The sequence below is a fragment of the Zingiber officinale genome, chromosome 7B, assembly GCF_018446385.1.
Source record: "Zingiber officinale cultivar Zhangliang chromosome 7B, Zo_v1.1, whole genome shotgun sequence".
Classification (NCBI taxonomy): Eukaryota; Viridiplantae; Streptophyta; class Magnoliopsida; order Zingiberales; family Zingiberaceae; genus Zingiber; species Zingiber officinale.
This window is the reverse complement of record NC_055999.1, coordinates 21,790,295-21,806,044: the sequence shown is the minus strand read 5'-3', so window position 1 is coordinate 21,806,044 and position 15,750 is coordinate 21,790,295.

The window sequence follows — 15,750 nt, the reverse complement described above, 5'->3', positions numbered from 1 at the left end:
AGAAGATGAGAGTTGCAAAGATGAAGATGTTAAGGTGGATGTGTGGACATACGAAGATGGACAAAATAAGAAATGAGAGTATTCGAGAGAAAGTCGAAGTTGCATCTATTGAGAAAAAACTCTGAAAGACACGTTTAAGATGGTACAGACATGTACTTAGACGACCAATAAATGCTCCAGTTAGGCAATGTGAAACTATGATAAACATGCATATCAAACGAGGAAGAGGAAGATAAAAAAAAAACTTGGTTAACAACAATAAAATAAGATAAAATTTATTTAAATATAGATGATGATATGATAGGAGATAGAGCTCAATGGCGTAAAAGGATTCATACAGCCGACCTCACCTAGTGGCAAAAGGCTTGGTTGTTGTTGTATTTTTTAACCACCGTGAATGTGTAAATTTGTGGTACACTGGGCATGCAAATTTACTTTTGGTGCTCCATCCAGATAGAGTTACATATCCAATAAAATCACTTATCGCCCATAGTAATGCGACATGCAATTGAAAATTCTGCTTGGTTGATGCATCATATGTCTGCACTCCTACTTCCCATAAATCCTTCAAATCTGCAACAAGGGGTTGCAAGTAGATGTCAATGTTATTTCCATGACCAGATGGACCAGGTATTAACAATGATAGCATAAAGTATGGTTGTTTCATACACATCCATAGTGGAAGATTATAAGGCACTAAAATGACTAGCCACGTACTATGCACCACACTCATATTTTTAAATTGATTAAATCCATCTGAAGCTAATCCTAGCCTTATGTTTCGGGGATCCTTCCTAAATTTTGGGTGGTTGCAGGACATAAACAAATGTTGTAACCTAGGTTTTATTGGAAAATAAATAAAACCTTGCATGCAACTTTCCTCTTGTCACCAATAGGATCATCTTCAGATGTTTCCCATTTGGGCTCATTGCATGTTTTGCATCGAACTCTTTATTTGTCCAACCTCCAATACAAAGTGCAATCATTAGGGCAAGCATCGATCTTTTCATAACCAAGTCCTAATTGCTTCATCAACTTCTCTGCTTCATAGTATGACTTTGGTAAATCTTTCATGCCATTTGGAAATGCCATTTTATTGGTCATTTTTTCAAGACATTTTAAGTGAAGCAAGCGAATAATGAAAGCAAGTTTTGAGAATTTCTTACATATGAGATATAACTCTTTTTGTGAATCATCAATTAATTTATAAAATTTCTTGGCCTCCCCAATTGGAATATCTTTATCCTTTTCAAATCCTACTGTATTAATTGTACTACCATCGTGTTGTTGGACCCCAAAAGCCTTGTGAACTACTCCCTTCATGTCATCTACATCATCACGAGATAGAACTGAACTAGATATTGAAGATGCACTACATGCTATCTCTCCATGAGCCACCCAGTGAGTATAACCTTTGATAAATCCATCAACCGTCAAATGATTAGAAGCATTCTCTCTTGAAACACATATGCCAATCTTACATCTTACACAAGGACATGCAATCGTTTCATTTATGTTTACATTAGAAAATGCAAAATCTAGAAATTCTCAAGTCCTTTTCTATATTCCTCCATTTGTCTTGGTAAAAACATCTAACCTTTATCCATCACAATTCCAGTAAAAATATGTACTAAAACTAGTTCAACAAAAAAATAGATTCAGTCAAAAACTCAATAACCAACACAGAAATTTAAAAATCTATTTGTGAACAACTCAAAAACACTGAATATTTAATATATAAGTTGCAAACATGTGATTAAATTGTTGGGATTCAATCAAAGTCCCACATTGACAAGATTTGGAAAAGATTATGGGGTTAAAAGGATGTAGGATATCTCCATTGGCATGAGCCCTTTTGAGGAGAGTCTAAGAGCAAAGTCATGAAGTCCTACGCCTAAAGTGGACAATATCATGTCATTATGAAGATAAGTGAACATCCTTTGGGCATAACAATTGGTATCAGAGTCATAGTCCAGACTAGATGCAATGTGAGGTAGCCTTGAACGAAGTTGAGGGTAGGCTCGAAGCTAGTCATGAGTGACCAGATGCTCATGGGGAGGCCCGGAGCAGGTCAAGGATGATCGGATGCTTGTAGGAAAGACCCCGAAGTAAGTCAGGGTGACCAGATACTCGCGGGGAGGCCTGGAGTAAGCCAGGATGACTGGATGCTTATGGGGTGGCCTGGAGCAGGTTAAGGTGACTAGATACTTGCGGGGAGGCAAGTAGGTCAGGATGACCGAATGCTCGCAGGGAGGCCCGAAGCAGGTCAAGATGATAAAATGCTCACGGGGAGGCTCAGAGTAGGGAATGCTCATGGGGAGGCCCGGAGTAGGTCAGGGTGACCGGGTACAAATGCTTGCGGGGAGGCCCAGAGTAGGTTAGGGTAACCAGATGCTCGCGGGGAGACCCGGACCATGAGAGTAATTGTGGTTCCTTATTTGAGGGGAGGATTATTGGGATTCATTCAAAGTCTCATATTGGAAAGATTTGGAAAAGATTATGGGGTTAAAAGGATGTAGGATATCTCCATTGGCATGAGGGCTTTTAGGTAGAGTCCAAGAGCAAATTCATGAGGGTCTAGGCCCAAAGTGGATAAAATCATATCATTGCGAAGATATGTGGACATCCTTTGGGCACAACATAAATAGATTCAATCATTGTGATAAACATGATAAGTCAATAAGATAATATGATTTCAATATCTCAACAGATGTACTTTTAGTTATAATTCTAGAAAATATAGAAAAGTCCATTATCCCTTCCTACAAGCTATTTTTTTTTTTTAAATCATGATAGTACATAATGTTTTTATACTTATTATTAAAGAGAAGTTTAATAAAAGATAGAAACAAAATGTACCAAAAAGATAAGATTTTCTATGTAGTTAGAATGATAGGTCTAGGGGTATTATAATTTATGTGTTCATCTTAATATAGTTGGTGAAGGTATTGGTACATTCAGGAAAGTTTTGCTACACATAGATGAGATAGGATAAGCACCAAAGAAATCATGCCAGTAAATTTTTCACTTGTACGTGCTAGCATACACATATCATAATTAAAAATTACAAATAACATCAAACGATAAATAAGAATTACATATAGTGATTACCATAATTGCTTCACAAATCAGACACAAAATAAGAAAAAGCCTTAGAAGCTCACTTGGGAAACTACTATTATATTGTTGCTGGTGAACTTTTGTGTTAATGAACCTTTAAGTAAGATTCACTCTTTCTTCAATTGATTATCAGCTTCACTCGCCTGGAAAAGTAATTTCAGAGGTTGAAATGATTCATCCCATAAATTTTGTAGCCTAGATGTTTTACTAACTAATGTCTTTTTATAAATATCACAAGTCCTTCTCAGCTCAACAATACAACAGAAATAACAAAGAAATCAAGTCAATGAAAGCAGAGAAGAGAGGTAGATAGACTAAAATCGACCTTAAAACTTCCTTCATACTGAACGTATCAAAGCAAGATGTGGTTTCACAAAAATCAATAGAAATCACCTGAAATCAACAAGAAATCAATCTCTTTACCACCTAAAATCATAGTAAGAAACAAGAAAATCTTCAAAAGAAACAGAGCGCACAAACACTTAGCTTGCAACCTAGGGCTTCAGATCATGAAAAGAGGAAAGAATAGGACCTTGGTGTTGCAAACGACAGGGAAGATGGCAAGCCAGACGACGCACAGACGGCAGGGCAGATGACAGGGCGGATGGCGAGGCAGATGGCGAGGCAGACGATGAGGCAGACGGCGTAAAAGGATGTCGAGGGTTGGGGGAGGATCTAGCATAAACGATCGTCGATGGGAATTGAGAAAAGAAAAACTAGGGATATAGGAAGGTTTGGCAGGTGAGAGTCTTATTGGAGGGAGTGAGGAAAAAAAATGGGCACGTGGTAAGAAAAATTACATGACATTCATTAAAAGTGTCATAATAATATACCTAATTAGATTTTAATTTTATTATTTTTAATCAATGTCATGATATATATAAATCAATTACACTTTTAAATAAATGTCATGAAGAAAGTGTCTGGAAAGTCATTTTTTCTTATGGTGCATGCATGTATGTATTTAAATATCTTATTCTGGAAATTTGGATTTAGATATGAATATTTGAATAATTTAGTCTGTTTCTATTATTTTGATTTGTTTAGATTTTTTTATTTTAGATGATTATAATTGTTTTTATTTATATTAGTTTGTTTGTATGAATGTTATAGTTTATTTATGTTTGTATGGATTGTATGAAATATATGTATGAATTATTAGGATGTATGAAATGTATTTATAGGTGTGGATGTGATTGGTTGTATGTGATTGTATGAATGTGATTATTTGTATGTGTTTATATATATGAAATGTCATCGTCTATGATGATTTAGTGTATATATGGATTGTAAACAAGGTACAAAAAGGAGTATAAATTTTTTCTTGTAATTTTTTTTATTTTACTGATGGAATACCGACGGAATCGGTATTCTGTCGATAATTATCACAATCATTTACCTATAGAATTGGTATTCCGTCAGTATTTATTTACTGACGGAAATGGCATTTCGGTCTGTAACACTGACAGAAACAATTTTTCCATTAGTAACCACTGCTACCGATTTACTAATGGAACGATATTTCCAGCGTGATTTACCGAAGGAAACACTATTTCCATTGGTAAATTTCACTAAGGAAATATAAATTCTATCTATATATATCGACAAAATTAAAATTTCGTCGGTATATCCGTTTTCGACAAATTACCTTCCGACAACTAATTTTTCATCGTAATTTCGTCACTAAACAACTATATCAATGGAAAATTATGTCGGTAATCCTGTTTTTTTTTTGTAGTGCGCAACATCAATTTGGGGATATAATCTGGAATCGCATTACCTGAGAAGTGTATAGTTTTCCATTATTCCAGGGTTAATAATTTTTCCCCCCAAATTAACCTCCGATCAGGAAGGGAGAGGGCGAGGCATCACCGTTGATGACTTCTTTATAAACGGATCCCATGATTCTATGCACGTCGTCGAACCCACCGGTGGCAACTTCTAGTTCCCGAAAATCATACACCCTGAACAATTCCAGAGTGTCATGGATGCTTTCAACGGAGATTGGATTGGGATTGGTTTACTGATGTCCCTTCTTGGATATCTCAGAGTACTCGACAGAAGATTCGAGAGTTTTCTTTGTAGGGAGTTCTAGAACAATACCAAAGCCGGAGCGACAGAGGAACCAGATCAGGCCACCGACGCAAAAGAGGGCTAGGAGACTGACTCCGCTGACTCCGCTTCCGACCCCGATGAAAATCCCTTTGTTGGAGGAGTAGCCAGGGTGGTGCCATCTCATGTGGGCTCGCTCGTAAGGGGCACCAACAGAGTGGTGAAGGGAAAGATAGTGACATCGGTGGATAGGTTGTTGGCATTCCGCACTCCTGCTCGTCGACTCAAAAACAAGTGGCGATGGTGGGGATGTCATCGCCCTATGTAACGAGGTAGTTGAGCAAGCACCTGATGTTACAACTTACTTCGTAGTTGCATCGTTCTGCTGAGTTGAACCAAATAACATAGGTTATATTTTATTCCCCATGACCTTGGTTAACCTGAGGGTTATCTAACTAGTGACTAAAACTTAAAAAAAATATAGAAATTATTTTTTGAAAATATGAATTTTTATGATTTAAAAACTAGTTTTTAGAAAAATAATTTTAAAATAATTTTTAATTTTTGAAAAGTTCTAAAATTTTTTGACACGGCTAAACACAATAATCTAGAATTGTGATAAAATTTTCATAAATAAATAAAATTAATATAAGTAGTAATTAATTATTTTATACAGAGAGATAATTTTTTTAAAAAAATATTTAATAATATATTTTGAGCTTGAAAAATTTTACAAGAATATTTGAGTATGTAAATAGAAAGTATATCAACAGAAATAGTAGATTTCGGAAGATTGATTTTTTGAGAATTTTTAATATTAAAAAGTGATATTTTGGTAAAAAAAAAATCATAGAAAATTTATTAATGATAAAAATGTTAGGATCCTTCGTACTCGGCTAGAGAGGGGGGTGTGAATAGCCGCCCCAAATCGATCGCGTTTCTTCCTACAATTCGTTAGCGCAGCGGAAAAATAAACAAGGAAACGAAAATAAGAAGATCAAACCTCAACGCGTCGATGTAACGAGGTTCGGAGATGATACTCCTACTCCTCGGCGTGTCCGTAAGGTGGACGAAGCCTCTCAATCCGTCGGTGGATGAGTCCCCGGAGAACCGGCTAATACAAACTCCTTATGGGTGGAGAAACCTCGCCACAACACACTCTTGCAACAGCAAGTAAGGAGAGTACAGAAATACAAAGAAAGACAGCAAGAAATACAACAGTAAGAAAACTCTTGCTTGCCTTCTCTTCGACTGGAAGAAGCAGCAGCTTCAAGCGCCTACTACAGCAGGTGACCCAGTCGTGGAATGAAGCTCACGCGAAGCTTCGGAGGAGCTAAACAAAGCTCAAGAACAGCAGCACTTAGCAACCGGAAGAAGGACGAAGAAGAAGAAGAAGAAGTAGGCTCGCAGAAGCAGCCCTCCTTTTATAACCTGCGAAGAAAGCGAAGAAAACACGGAAGAAATCTGGCCGTTGTCAAGCGGCTGTGTACTGATCGATCCGGACCGATCGAGCTCCATGGATCGGTCCACGCCGATCCATTCCTAACTCGCTGTGCTCCCCTCGATCGGTCCATGGACCGATCGGAGCTCTGATCGGTCACGCCGATCGGGGAACCTCTCGATCGGTCCAGCCGATCAGCTTTCTCCCGAACTTGCGCCTCGATCGTTGTCGATCGGTGCGGCGGGATCGATCAGAACTAATCTGATCGGTCACCGGACCGATCAAGAATCGGCGAGCTTACGTTGGTATCGATGGTCACCGCACCGATCGTAGCAACAGTATCACCGGATCGGTCGGTGACCGATCCGAGCGGTTTTGCCCAAACCAAGTTCCAAGACTTCAAACCAATATCCGGTCAACCTTGACCTATTAGTACTTCATCCCAAGCATCCGGTCACTCCCTTGACCTGCTAGAACTCCCCGCCAAGTGTCCGGTCAATCCTTTGACCTACTTGGACTTTCCAACACCAAGTCCGATCATCCCCGATCCATCTGGATTTTCCTTGCACGGCTTCACTCACCGGGACTTTCACCGGCTTCACTCACCAGATTTCCACACCGCCTAACATCCCAGAGGACTTTCTCATTCACCTAGCTTCACTCACTAGGATTTTCACCGCTTCACTCACCAGGACCTAACATCCAGTTAGGACTTTTCCGATGCCAAGTCTCCATACTTGGACTTTTCGCGTGCCAAGCTCCATACTTGGACTTTTCGAGTGCCAAGCTCCCTTGGACTTTTCCGTGCCAAGTCTCCATACTTGGACTTTTCCGAATTAGGTCAACCAAGTCGGGTCCGACTGTTGCACCAATAATCTCCCAAACATCTATTCTTGTCTCACATCAAGAATAGAACTCTCTCACGAGTGTCAAACATCAACATGCAACACAACTAGGTCAACCTTGACCCAAGGTTGCACCGACAATCTTCCCAAGTCAAACATCAAAATACAACTCGAGTCCGTCAACTCGATTCGGGTCAACCAGGTCAACCTTGACCTAAGGTTGCACCAACAATCTCCCCTTTTGATGTTTGACAAAATCATAATCAAGTTAGGGTAACCCGATAACCTAACTTAGGTTTTCCAACCATCTTCCAATGTCCAATGTTCTTTCCTTGAGCATTCTCTGGACATTCTCCCCTTAGGTTAACCCGATAACCTAACTTGGGTTCTCCAATAATTCTCCCCCTTTTTGACACACATCAAAAAGAATTCCAATGTTCTTCCTTGAACATTCCTCCCCTAGCTTAGGTTAACCCGATAACCTAACTTGGGTTCTCCAATAATTCTCCAATGAGCGCTCTCCCCTTTTTGACACACATCAAAAAGAAAAAGGAGAGTATTAAGGTCAAGAGTTTCTTCCTAATGAAAGTCCCATACCTTTCATTGAAACTCTTAATTTCCCCTTGATACTAAACTCAACAATCCACTTAGTGATAATCCCATATCACTAATCCTCAAGGAGTAAAAACTCCCCCTAAAAGTCAACTCCCCCTTGACAATTAGGTAAACACTCCCCCTAAAGATCAACTCCCCCTTGACCATTGCACCAACAATGTCTTGGAGAGTTTCAAACCTTCAGAAATTCGAAACTCAACTTCAAAAACTGAAATTTCAGACACCTGCTGAAAATCAGAACCTGGCACGCTCTGATCGGTCCCCAGACCGATCAGAAACCCCATGGATCGGTCCCCAGACCGATCAGGCCTTCACCAGATCGCACTGGTTCTTCTCTGATCGGTCTGCAGACCGATCCATGCTTCACTGGATCGGTCCACAGACCGATCAGGACTTACCTGGATCGGTCCCCAGACCGATCCAGACTCTGATAGGCAGATTTCTGAAATTTCCTTCCCGAAATTCAGAAACTCCTAGAAAATTCCAGAAAATTCAAAAAATTATGAAATTTTGAGGATACATTCCTCATAACATACACTATCATGGAAAAATAGTTTTATATGAAAATAGTTTCCATTTTCAAATCTTGATACAAAATTCGAAAACTTTGAAATAGTTCAAAGTTAAGTCAATTTTGTATCACAATGTTCAATGATGAATGCTATCACTAGGAAAGCTTCATCAAGGTTTTTCAAATCAATTTTAAAATGCTTTTAAAACCATTTGAATTTAGGACCATAATCTTAGGGCTAGATGTACATGACTTGTACACAAGCTTTCCCTATGATCCCCATTTCTTGAATTAGGCTCATCTAGGTACAAGGACTATGCACCTTGATCCTAACTCATGATCCTAATATCCCACACACATCTAAGGTGTATCAAACCACATTCAAGTCAATTTGATGTGAGATATGGGTTAAGGTCAACTTAGGCTAAGTTCTCATGCATTTTCTAAACACCAATTTGATCTCAATATCAAATCATATGTTTGTCCTTAAATCAATTTCATTGATCATAATGCAAGAGATGATGACATGGCATAAATGATATCGTAAGTAAAAACATGTGCCAATGTCATGATGTCATGGCATAAAGTTTGAAACTTAAATAAACATGACATAAAAACTAGCCTAAGCATTATCATGACATTTCAAATGATAATAAAACTAAATATGATGTCATGACATGTGAGGGCAAACAATCATGGCAAGATTTAGCATAAATAAATATACCTAAATTCCCTATCTAAGTATCCTTAGCCTTAGCTAACTTAAAATCTAACCCTAGATTGCCCATATGTCCCTAAGAGAAAACCAAAATCCCAATTATGGTATTTCTCTAGGTTTTCTAAGATTGTGCCAAATAAGATTAAAATCGATATTTTTCAAATATGGCACAATTTACTCTTCAAGGAGTAAATAATAATTCTATTTCATTTTCAAAGGTTATCAAAACCTTGAAAATGCTCCTTGAGTGTCAATTTCCTCAAAGTTGGGTTAACTACCCTTCTTATTGGAGTTGACACTCTCTAACCCATCTATGGGGTAGAGAAAATGCTCCTAGGAACCCAATACCTATTAGAGCTCATTGGGTTCACTAAATATTCACTAGGGATGACTTCCCTAGCAACCCTCCTAATGACCCTCTTGGGCTTTGAAGCCTTGGTCATTTGGGTCTCATCAAGGTCAACTATAGGGGTGACTCCCCTTGTAACCTTGGTAATGGTCTTCCTAGCCCTAGGTTTTGTTCCATAATCGAATGGAACATTGTGATAAGTGGGCTTGACCATTTGGGACTTAGGTTTGTGACCCAAACCCTTTTTGTCCTTGGACATTGGTTTTTGACCCTTAAACCCTAGAGATGACTTCTCCATGTTTTTAAGAGCCTTTTCTAAATTATCAAGTCTTGACCTCAAGACTTGATTTTCCCTCTCTAATACCTCAAGTTTTAATTTATCATTTTCTCTTGAGATATTCCTAGGCATGTGTCTAGTCTTCTTGGGATTTCTACCTAGGTTTTCCTTAATTTTAGAAGCGTTAAACCTAGGGTTGGTATTTCTAGTGTTATCCTTACCTAGGCTAACATGTTTAGCACCTAAGCACATGTGTTGATTTCTAGTGTTAACATGCTCATCATTATTTGCAATAGCAATAAAACTACTAGCATGTTTCTTATTTGAATTGCAATAGTGTGCCTTAAAAGGTACCTTAGGGTTTGCCTTAGCTCCCCCTATCGATGTGCATCCCTTGTCCTTGTGAGGTTGCCTCCCCCTTGGACATTGACTCCGATAATGTCCCCTTCGCTTGCATTGGAAGCATACCACGTGCTCCTTGCCTTTGCGTGTCGGGACTCCGGCTCCCTTGATTTTTGGTGCCGGTGGAGTCTTCCTAACCCTCCTTGGTTCCTACACTCAAAACACATTATGTGTAATTTGCTTGAAATCACAGTGTTTGAGTTACCTAGGGTTGTGGATGGAGATGAGCTTTCTTCTTCAACCCTTCCGGAGGTGGAAACTTCTTCTTCTTGCTCCGAACTTGAGCAAGAGGAACTCTCCTCCTCTTCTTCCTTGGATGTTGAGTAGCCCTCAACTCCCAATTCGCTCCCTCCATGATGTGAGCTACTTGGCTCACTAGGCTCCTCTTCATGGCTTGAAGTGGAGCTCTCCTCATGGTACTTGGCCAAGTTATCCCACAATTCCTTGGCATTGTTGTATTTACCTATCTTACACAAAATATTAGTAGGTAATGAAAATTCAATTGTTTTAGTTACCTCATTGTTGATCATGGATTGGTGGACTTGTTCCTTCGTCCACTTGTTCTTCTCTAGAGGCTCTCCTTCTTTATCCATTGGAGGAGAAAAACCTTCTTGTACACAAAACCAGTTCAACATATTAGTCCTAAGAAAATACATCATCCTTACCTTCCAATATGTGAAGTTGTCGTTGTAGAAGGGTGGAATCGTGATGTCTTCTCCGAATTGATCCATCTCTAGCTTTGCTCCCACGGGTGTTGATCCGACGAAGAGCGAACCTTCGCTCTGATACCACTTGTTAGGATCCTTCGTACTCGGCTAGAGAGGGGGGTGTGAATAGCCGCCCCAAATCGATCGCGTTTCTTCCTACAATTCGTTAGCGCAGCGGAAAAATAAACAAGGAAACGAAAATAAGAAGATCAAACCTCAACGCGTCGATGTAACGAGGTTCGGAGATGATACTCCTACTCCTCGGCGTGTCCGTAAGGTGGACGAAGCCTCTCAATCCGTCGGTGGATGAGTCCCCGGAGAACCGGCTAATACAAACTCCTTATGGGTGGAGAAACCTCGCCACAACACACTCTTGCAACAGCAAGTAAGGAGAGTACAGAAATACAAAGAAAGACAGCAAGAAATACAACAGTAAGAAAACTCTTGCTTGCCTTCTCTTCGACTGGAAGAAGCAGCAGCTTCAAGCGCCTACTACAGCAGGTGACCCAGTCGTGGAATGAAGCTCACGCGAAGCTTCGGAGGAGCTCAACAAAGCTCAAGCACAGCAGCACTTAGCAACCGGAAGAAGGACGAAGAAGAAGAAGAAGAAGTAGGCTCGCAGCAGCAGCCCTCCTTTTATAACCTGCGAAGAAAGCGAAGAAAACACAGAAGAAATCTAGCCGTTGTGTCGCAACGGCTAGTGCCTGGATCGGTCTGTGGACCAATCAGGCTCCATGTGGATCGGTCCACAGACCGATCCATTCCCTAACTTCGCTTCTGTTCCGTCCCTGATCGGTCCATGGACCGATCAGGGAAGCTCCTGATCGGTCCACAGACCGATCAGGGAACCTCCTGATCGGTCCGTAGACCGATCAGGCTTCTCTTCTCCCGAACTTCTTTGCGCCTCTGATCGTTGTCTGATCGGTCTGGCAGACCGATCAGGAACTAATCTGATCGGTCACCAGACCGATCAGTAACCGAACAGAGAGCTTCTGTTCGGTCACCAGACCGATCAGAGCAAACAGAGTATCACTGGATCGGTCTGGTGACCGATCCAGAGCTTGGTTTTTGCCCAAACCAAGTTCCAAGACTTCCAAACCAATATCCGGTCAACCTTGACCTATTGGTACTTCATCCCAAGCATCTGGTCACTCCCTTGACCTGCTTAGAACTCCCTGCCAAGTGTCCGGTCAATCCCTTTGACCTACTTGGACTTTCCAACACCAGAAGTCCGATCATCCCTGATCCATCTGGATTTTCCCTTGCCTGGCTTCACTCACCAGGACTTTCACACTGCCTAACATCCCAGTTAGGACTTTCTCATTCACCTAGCTTCACTCACTAGGATTTTCACCTGGCTTCACTCACCAGGATTTTCCAACTGCCTAACATCCCAGTTAGGACTTTCCCAGTGCCAAGTCTCCATACTTGGACTTTTCGCGTGCCAAGCCTCCATACTTGGACTTTTCCAGTGCCAAGCTCCCTGCTTGGACTTTTCCGTGCCAAGTCTCCATACTTGGACTTTTCCCGAATTAGGTCAACCAGGTCAACCTTGACCTACGGTTGCACCAATAATCTCCCAAACATCTATTCTTGTCTCACATCAAGAATAGAACTCTCTCACGAGTGTCAAACATCAACATGCAACACAACTAGGTCAACCTTGACCTAAGGTTGCACCGACAATCTTCCCAAGTCAAACATCAAAATACAACTCGAGTCACGTCAACTCGAGTCGGGTCAACCAGGTCAACCTTGACCTAAGGTTGCACCAACAATAAAAAATTTTAAAATTTTTCCTACTGATAAATAATAAAATCTTTTTTCACATAAAGATTATGATCTAATTAATTTTGAACAAAAAGGATACAAAAAAATTTATTTAAAAAAGTTAGATAATTTTAAGCATGTAATAAAAATATTAAAGTAAATTAAAATTAAAATATGCATAAAAATTTAACCTAAGCATAATTTAAGAACCCAATATAAGTTTCTACTTACTGGATTAATCAAAAAAAAAATTGGAACATACTTTCTTATCACTTTTTTACTTAACTCTTATGAAATCTATAATACCAATTTAGCCCTGATAATTTCATAAATTTGAGGTAGCAAAATTTGAACATGTGGTTTTTTTTTAAATTTTAAATTTTTTCTTTTAATTTTGTATTTTTAGTTTTAACTTTATCAAATTCTTCTAGTGGGCGTGCTTTAGCTAAAATTGTTTTCAAATTCATATTTTCCTTTTTCAAATTTATATTTTTAGTTTTAGGCTTATATAAAGATTTGGAAATAGAGTTTATTCCTAAATATAATTAATCAAGAGGTAAGAGACAGACTTCACTTACCATATCGGATCTGAAAGTAGATTCTCCCCCTATATCACTGCATTCATTTGATGTGACTCCCCCTTCATCAATGCTAGTCATCAATGCTAATTCAGCATAGACTTCTTTCTTGGATTCAGATGAAGAACTTTCATCCCAAGTGACCTTGAGATTCTTGTGCTTGGTTCACATAGGTCCTTTGTCTTTCTCCTTCTTGAGGTCTGGGCAGTCATCTTTTATATATCCTTCTTTTGATAATTATATCATCGAACTTTTCTTTTTCCTCTTGGATTTTTCCTGGTTCGCATCTCTTTAAACTTGTTAGTTTTAAGCAACTTTTTAAACTTCCTTACCATATACGTTTATTGGTCTTCATTAAGATGTGAGTCTAACTCAGATTCGTTCTTCTTGTTGCCTCTTAGTGCTAGGTTATGGATTGACTCTTTTCTTGCACCTGCACATCTAGATTCGTGTAATTCTAATGTTGAAAAGAGACCTTCTAACGTACTTACCTCTAGGTCCTTTGATATATAGTAGGTATCTGTTGGGGTTGCAAGGTTGCAAACATAGTCCCATATTGGAAACACATGGGAAAGATCATGGGTTTATAAGAGAAAAGATATTTCCATTAGCATGAGGCCTTTTGGGGAGAGCCCAAGAGCAAAACCATGAGGGCTTAGGCCTAAAGTGGACAATATCATGCAATTGTAGAGATATCTAAATTCTTTTCGATCCTACAATTGATATCAGAGCCCGGATTGCCAGAAGGTTTAACCGCCGACTATGCACAAGAGCTATGGTCTGATTGAGCCATGTGGGCATAATATTGACCTTGAACAAAGAAAGTGGGGGCTCCTATGTTCGGATCAAGAGGACCAGACACCAGGCAGGAAGGATCGGACGTGGGAAGCCTATGGTCCTTTGTTTGAGGGGGGGATTGTTGGGGTTGCAAAGTTGCAAACATAGTCCCATATTGGAAATACATGGGAAAGATCATGAGTTTATAAGAGAAAAGATATCTCCATTGGCATGAGGCCTTTTGGGGAGAGCCCAAGAGCAAAACCACGAGGGCTTAAGCCCAAAGTGGACAATATCATGCAATTGTGGAGATATCTAAATTCTTTTCGATCCTACAGTATCTATTATCAATGACCACTCTGAAGTTCTGGAAAAAGACGTTGAGTGTGTAGCAGACTAAGCCCCGGTTGATCATCGTTTCACCGAGATTGATTAATCCGGTGATCAAATTCTTGATCTTCGCATGTAGTTGAGCTACCAGCTCAACTTTTTTCAAATAGAGGTTTGTCAGTTGATTTCAAAGAATGTCCTGTCGTGCAAATTTCGCTTCGGATGCGCTTTCATGGAGCTGTAGGATTTTTTTCCCAGCGTTCTTTTGATGAGCTAGGTGTAACTTTCGATGCGGTTGACATCTTGAGATGGTAATACGCTTAGCAAGTGGTATTTCGCTCGGCTATTGGCTACGAAGTCTTTTTGCTCCTTCTTCGTCCATAGGTATTCTTCTTTCTTCTCTCCTTGTTGATCCTTGGGAACTACAAAATCATACTTGATTATTAAAAGCATTTCAAAGTCAATTTTTAGGAATACCTCTATTTCATGTTTTTAGTGTGTGAACTCTCCCTTAAACTTTGGCGGATTGATGTTTGATCCGGCCATCGATTTCTTTACTTCGATAGGCGGTTATCCCTTCTGAAACATCTTCGCTCTAATACCAATTGTCGGTCCCAATGCAACTGGCAAGAGGTGATGAATTGCCTGAAATAATAAAAATACACTTTTCAAAACTTTCGACTTTGATTAAGACAAACACTTTAATAAACGAAGCCAAATTGTATAAAATAAGTACGAGATAAAAAAGGATTTACTTGGTTTGCAGCCAGGAAGATTACTAATCTAAGGCAAGTAAAGCTCAACTAGTCGACTCCTTCTTCGACACAAGTTGGAGGTGAAGAAGCCTCGTACAGAATGCTGAGCACACAGAACTTTGAAGAACAGAATGCAAAACTCAAATACAGAAAGTGTTGTGTCTCAATGAAGAAGACCAAGCTATATTTATAGCTCACTAGTCGAAAATAGTCGTTTGCTTATACAGCGACTCAGAGAGCTTGGACCCGCCTCGGACGCCCCTATCTATGTGCCTTTATCTGCTCGTAACGGCTACATAACGGTGCGATGATAAAGTTTTATCATGATCTGGGTGTTTGGACCTAGTTGGGGCACCCGGAGTGCAGCTGACGTGACCCAACGATGATCTGTAGCAACAGTCTACATCGGGGCACCTATTCAACACCAAACTAGTCCGAGCGCCTGGACTTGGTCTAGGTGCCTTGACAAGGTCAACTCAGTATTGACTTTACCTAGGGGTGTA